The 6828-nt window shown below is 38.3% G+C and overlaps 1 long non-coding RNA gene across 1 annotated transcript; it reads left to right on the top strand.

The window, feature by feature from the left end:
• Positions 1-1845: 1845 nt before the first annotated feature.
• On the top strand, positions 1846-5711 carry LOC125918982 (uncharacterized). Its single transcript, XR_007456653.1, has 2 exons — positions 1846-2133; positions 5270-5711. It is a non-coding gene; the product is annotated as an uncharacterized LOC125918982 (long non-coding RNA).
• The last annotated feature ends 1117 nt before the right edge of the window (positions 5712-6828 follow it).

The following is a 6828-nucleotide window of genomic DNA, read 5'->3' as shown; positions in this document are numbered from 1 at the left end:
ATAAAAAGATATTAAGGGTATCCATCACTTGGATTTGGAAAAAAACCTGAACATTGATGCTTTTCAGTGATTTAAGTGAAAAAAGGATGAACCTAATGTGTTGTGGAAAGAGATATTAAACATGAAGCAGATTTCCAGCTTTCTAAGGGCTATAAAAGTCAGTTTAGATGGAATGCAAAACAGACCCCACCCCTTCAATTATGCAGTTTTGCAAGAAGAATGCAATAGTGTGGTCACCAAAATAACACCAACATTTCTGGCTTTTACTTAGTAGTTAGGCAAGAAGATTTAGAATCGTAACCATCTTTTTTATTACTTGGCAGCTTTGGGGTATCCGATTTAAGCCATGAATAATCTCCTTTGAAAACAAAACATCTCCTCCAGAGGGATAATTAGACTATTACTGAGGACAAACTATCCAACATCAAAAGCATAGACCCTAAGAAGTCACGCAACAGGCAGTCTTCTCCCAAAATTAAAAGCATGCTTAGCATTAGAGGTCACTGCAATAAATAAAGGGATGTGAAATAATTACTTACAAGTTTCAGTCCAAGAACTCCAGCACAAACCATAACAAAAAGTGACTGGCTTCTGAAAAGTGAATATGCTAATTATATTCAGTGTTTGAATGGGTGCTTGGACGCCTGTCCCCATTCTCTGATTAAGAGTCATTAATCATTCCTGTGAGGTCACTATTATTCCAAGGGATCCTCGATAACAGAATCAAGGATATTGCTGCTAACAGCATTAGAAATGGGGGGAAATTCAACAAAAGACCCAGATGGTAATAATTACATTAAGACTATCCCCAAAATTACAAGACTATTTTCTCTCAAGGTCAAGATGTGGAATTTTCTTTGTGCACATAACACATAACCAAGTGACTTATTATTAATCATAACACCGAGCCCACATCCACTTTATTCATCAATTGAATGACAATAAAATAATCGGCTCTGCTCATGGCATTTCTTTTGTCGGTTGGCTGCTAAGTTATCCACAATTGTCCATCCTTCGGAAAGTTACTCATGAGTGATCAGAGTGCAATAATTTTCAATTCAGTAGTTGAAGCTCAGCCTACTGAAGGACTCTTTCATGCCATCCACACTATGTGGGGCGATAGAAGGTGGTCACTAAACAAAGACTCTAGATTTCCTAAGGATTTTATTTCGACCAGTCTTTACATCCAACCATTTTGGAGATCTGATCACCCATGAATACTCACTGAATTTCTTCTCTTTTCCTTTTTCCCTCTGAAAGAGATACTACATTGCAATGAAATCATCAAAAGGAAGACATTTTGAAGCGAAGAGGAAATCTAAAAGGCTCTGATCACGGAGACACTGGTTGTAACACTTCTTAAAAAGCTACTCGACTGGAGTTGTTCTTATAAATTAATTGTTATCCATAAAATTGTTATGAAATCTGAAACTATTGAAGTCAACTATTTGGAAAGACATAAAATTAAAGTATATTCCTCATTCAGTGGATTAATTGGCTCTGCCCAGCTTTGACAGAGTAAGGCTTAGATGTTTTGTGATCAAGATTTATTAGGCAGCTCCTCCATACCCTCTCTGTCTCAGTTCACTTGCCTATCAAATAGAAATAATAGTAGTGTCTTTTTTACATGTGTTTGAGTATGAGAAGAGATAATGTAAATCAAATGCTTAGAATAAAACCTGGAGTATAGTAAGCAGCAAACAAATGTTAGTATAGTTGTTGGTGGCTCTGCAGAATTTAAGAGTAGAGATTATCTGAAGTGTACGTGCTGACCTCAGTGTAGGCTCAGCCCTGCCCACTTCACTCAGGATCGTAACCCTAGAGACAGCTCAGCGCATCCCCCCCAGTCACAAAGGCCCTGCTCTGTCCACTGCCACCCAGTGAGAAGCCCCTCACACACAGCTGTCACCAGGACAGCAAGAGCCGCCCAGTCATACAAGGCAAAGTTTCAGGGCTGAGAATGCTCTGTGGGGCCGACCAATGAGAGATATGATGCTGGAAAGAACCAGCAGATAAATGGTTTACCCCTAGTCCTCCTATAATGGATTGTTTTCAGATGCAGCATATGGCCTCTCAGATGTCCCATCAGACAAAGCAGTCAGCTGTGCCTTCTGCGACACTGTGGTCGGCCTGGTAATGGACCTCTTGGTTTTTGTTTTCTCTCCTTCTTTATCTCACTTTGCCTTTTCTCTCACTCTGGATTTCTTGGAATAATGCCTTGCCAGTATAGGATTAACAGATAAATGTTTGTTCAGTTCCCTTTGCTCTCCCCCTGCCCCCCGACCCCCGCACGTGTGCGCTCTCTCTCGCTCGCTCTCTCTCTCTCTCTCTCACACACACACACACACACACACACACACACACACCTTCCTCAAATATTTCCTCAAATGTATCCAGAAGCTCACTGCAATGCCCTGCCGCCTCTTTTTCTTCAGAGTTTCACATTTAGGGCGCTATTATGAACCTTTCTAAACACCCACTCTCATCACTTGGGTGGCAAAGATGTTGTCACAAGATAAATAGGGTTATCATATGAAGAAGAAAAGTTAATTTGATTTCATTATCTGTTCAAAATAAACATAGCTAAGAGCCATTCTCTGGAAATTTTTACTTTTCTCATGAATCTTATTTTTTAAAATCATTCTCATTTTCTTGTTTCTACTTGTTTAAATATAGTCCCAAATGTAATTTTATGCAGTATTAATTTCACTATTAAGCAGTTACCAGTTGAATATTTGTTAAATAAGTGATAGTTTAAATATGTTTTTCAATTCCCCTCTAATTCAGCCACTATATATTTAGTAGCATACTGTACAAAGAAAGTTTACAAGTAAAGATATAATATTTATAGTTTTGTAAAGAAACACACATGTAAACTATCAAGGAGGAGAATTCCTTTACTAAGGAATTGCAAAAAGCAAAACCCTTTGTAATATTAATTATCTTTCCTTTATGTGTTAAATGAAGAGGTGACCTAAATTCATTTTCTAACCTCCTCCAGATCTGTTCAATATAAGCACAAATACAGGCAAAAGAAGTCCCAGCTCACAAGTAAATCTTGGTCAGAATTTTTTGTTAATGTTTATCTATTTATTTTTGAGAGAAAGAGAGAGCACAAGCGGGGGAGTGGCAGAGAGAGAAGGAACAGAGAATCCGAAGTGGGCTCCAATGTATAGCCTGACATGGGGCTCAAACCCAGATGAGATCATGAACCAAATCTAAGTCGAAGGCTTAACTGATTGAGCCACCCAGGCGCCCCTGGCTCAGTAGATTGACTAATAAGGCTATTTAAAATTTGGAATACATTTTTTTCATAGAAACAGTGTTGCAAAATTATGTAGATATCCACATAAACTCAAAAATTATACTTATGTGTCTAAAATAGGTATTTATATGCACTTTTATACCATATATAATGGCAGTAATATTTTTACTACATATAAACACAAGTTAGAAGATTGTTTTTGTGGGAGTTAAAGTCCTTGTGCCAGGCTGAGATGCCAAGAATCCCTTGCCCCAGGCTCAGGCATCAGAACGAGACACTCCCTCTGCAAGACCAGCATTTGCATAGTAAGGTTTGTGGTTTGAGTCCTCCCTGCTCCCCAAGTTGCTAACTCTCTGTGACTACATAATTGCACAATAGAATTAGGTATCTCTTTCCATGAGTCTTCCATAGGCTTAGCTATATCTATTTACAATAATTAAAAACAGTAATATTAATATGAATGCTATTCTACAGAGGTTTTAAATTCAACTCTAGAAGGAGCTACCTTATCCCAGCATAGGTGAAAAATAGACCAGCAGGTCCCCAGCACCTGCTCATTTGAATTTGTATTAATTTGTACCCCATTATTGTTCTTAAAATGGTTTAAAGCAAGTCATGGATTCACTTAAAACATAGCAAGATAATTTATGTTTTTAAAATTAAGAAAAAGTGGACAAAGGGAAAATAAGGTTAGAAGAGTTCAGTGGGACCAGGAGTTACCCTAATGCAGATCATCTAATGCCAAGAAGTCACTTACGCTTGGCAGAGTCCAGCCACTGTCTACAGACTTGCTATCAGCTAGCAGAAAAAGGAAATCTGACCGATCATATGATTCATGGTGTCCACAAAAACAAACCAGTCACATAGGAGTAAACAAGTAATCTTGATACTAAAACTGAGGAATAATATTTCATTTCATATGTGTAGTGAGAACTTTGTATGATGTACTCAGCATTCTTACTTTGTTGCAGGGAGTCTGTAAGACTGTCTTTTATGATAGGCAAATCTATCAGATTCAAAGTGATGCATTCTAAGACAGGCAATCCTAACTTGTCTGACTTAACCAAAGGGGAGAGGGGTGAGTTTTTAGAGATAGGATGGTGCTTTCCAGGATGTCCTCCACAAATATTATTTCTTTCCATTGAGCTTTTAAAGGTATTCAGTGGCAAGGGATTATATATACTTCCTTCCAAGTAGCTGGACAACAGCTGTATTCTGTTGCCAGTTGAGTTTAGGTTTTAGCAGCTGAGCTGTGAGTAGGATTGATATTCTCCGCTGAAGACTAAGAAAACAAACAAGTATAAGCCCCTGCGTAGAAGACCACCAGAGAACTACTTTATGGTGAGTCAAGGGATTAAATAGGCAGGGGCAAGGTTACCCCTCAGAAAGTCATATTTGAACCCTTCAGACAGAGACAGATGAGCTAACCAGAGCACACACAACTCCATGAAGGAATGGCCACAATACTTTTAGCCCAGAAGTATGTAAAAATCAGATATCTCTAACATACACCTTAAAATTCCTAGGTATAGACAGTGGGAGATTATCTTTGACATTTTCCCCTGAAGTTTAATGATAATATTTATGAAATGTGCTGTCTCCAGCATTATTCAACAGAATGCATAAAACATATTCTAAACTTTCAAGTTAATTTTCAGGAACTTTGTAAAGACACTTTATAATGGTGAAATTGACCTCAAAAGTTTACTAAGATTCCTTTCCTTACTTATACTGTAAACTTGACACATGCACAGCTATAGATGCAGATGATTTGGGAGATTGGGTGGAAAAGATGCCACTCCTAATAGAAGTCACGAAACATATACACCTTATTAGTGTCAGTTACTTCTCAATTTACTTAACCTCTTTCTTAAAAAATAAAGGTTGGATACATCGCTTCTTGGCCTTTTGGCTAAGATCAAGTGTAAAAAATAAAGGTTGGATACAAATATCGGTGGCACATTAAAGATGGTCAAAAATCCTTTGCCTTTCCTCCCCTCATAGGTAAAGTTTAATCTCCTTCCCTTGGAATCTAAGCCAGCCTTAGCTACTTACTTGACCAACAAAAGGCCATAGAAGTGAACCTTGCATCTTCTGACTTGATCTTTGGTAGCACTTGCTTTTAAAGCCCTGAGCTGCCACGTGAGAAGTCCAGCTACCCTGAGACCACCCTGCTGTGAAGAAGCCCAAACCAGCCACGAGGAAAAAGAAAGCAATCCTGACCACCAGCTAAAAGGAAAGCAATCCTGACCACCAGCTGTTCCAGCCACCTCACTGCAGGAGTCAGGCATGTAAATGAACTTATCTGGGATGCTCCAGACCAGACCAGCTATCCCCAGCCCCTCGTTGATGCCATGTGGAACCAAAAAAGCCAACCAGCTGAACCCTGCCTGAATTCCATAGCTCATGAAAATCACATGATATAATAAAATGGTTCTTCTGTTAAGCTGCTAAGTTTTAGTCTAGCAACAAAAGATGGTGGAAGGACATCTGAATCACATGGTGCACTTATGACATGACTGCTTTCTAGAGAACTATTCCATGAATCAAATGTGTTTGCCTATTTACTTGCACAATAAACGCTTATTCAGCACTACCAATGTGCCAGGCAGTCTGCTAGAAACAGGTATGCGATGTTGAACATGACATTATTCTTGTCCTCAAGTACCTTTCTCTCTAGTGGGGCAAACAGATAACTAATCTGTTAATATTAACTATTAATAAGTTAATAGTTATGGTTTAACAACATAAGCAGAGCCCCCATGTTGCACAACTCCAGGGGTAAATTCACATTGCGGCCTATGTAAACAATGCCCTCTGGATTTGAACACACACAGCTATTCAAAAGGCCACAGTGTGAATGTCCCCCTAAAGTTGGGCAGGACAGAGGACCTGGTGGTAAGCATCAGGCTGGAAGTATGCACAGAGTGCTAGAGAAGAGAGACAAAAAGTGATAGATTTTACCTGGAGTTTTTTAGTTTCATTAATAAGACATAGAGAATGAATAAGCCCAGTGAAATACACTGATATTGATAATGTAGTTTAGGAGTGGTGACATTTATGCTAAATATGTATAACACCACTGGGCTTAAGCAAATTATTACTAACCACACATTTCATACTCATGTTAACACACATGGAAAATCTCTATCAAGTAATAAAATAAAAACATACATTTTTCTTTAAAGAAAAATCTTGAAAAAATTCAAATCATACTTTCATAGGGATTGTATTATAATTTCAGGTGATCGTTCTTAGTTAAAACTGTTTTGACCACAGACCAAATTTATAGCATGCTAAAGTGTGAAGAAAACTCACTAAAAGTTAAAGAGAATGATACCGGTTTGAATTCCAATAGATGAAAGTAACATAACTCAACAGACTCAATAAAGGAGCAAGATTAATACCTGGTTGGTCAGAGCCTAGATATTTTCACTCAGTTTATATATTACTCCTTTACTTATTTATTTTTGCTCTCAATCAATACTAGGGGAGGGGGAAAGAGTGAAAAAAAAGCAAGGTGCCCTTCACACCCTTCAGTACCTGAGGACATCATAAATCGG

Source organism: Panthera uncia, chromosome B4 (genome assembly GCF_023721935.1).
Source record: "Panthera uncia isolate 11264 chromosome B4, Puncia_PCG_1.0, whole genome shotgun sequence".
NCBI lineage: Eukaryota > Metazoa > Chordata > Mammalia > Carnivora > Felidae > Panthera > Panthera uncia.
This window is presented reverse-complemented; position numbering and strand designations above follow the sequence as displayed.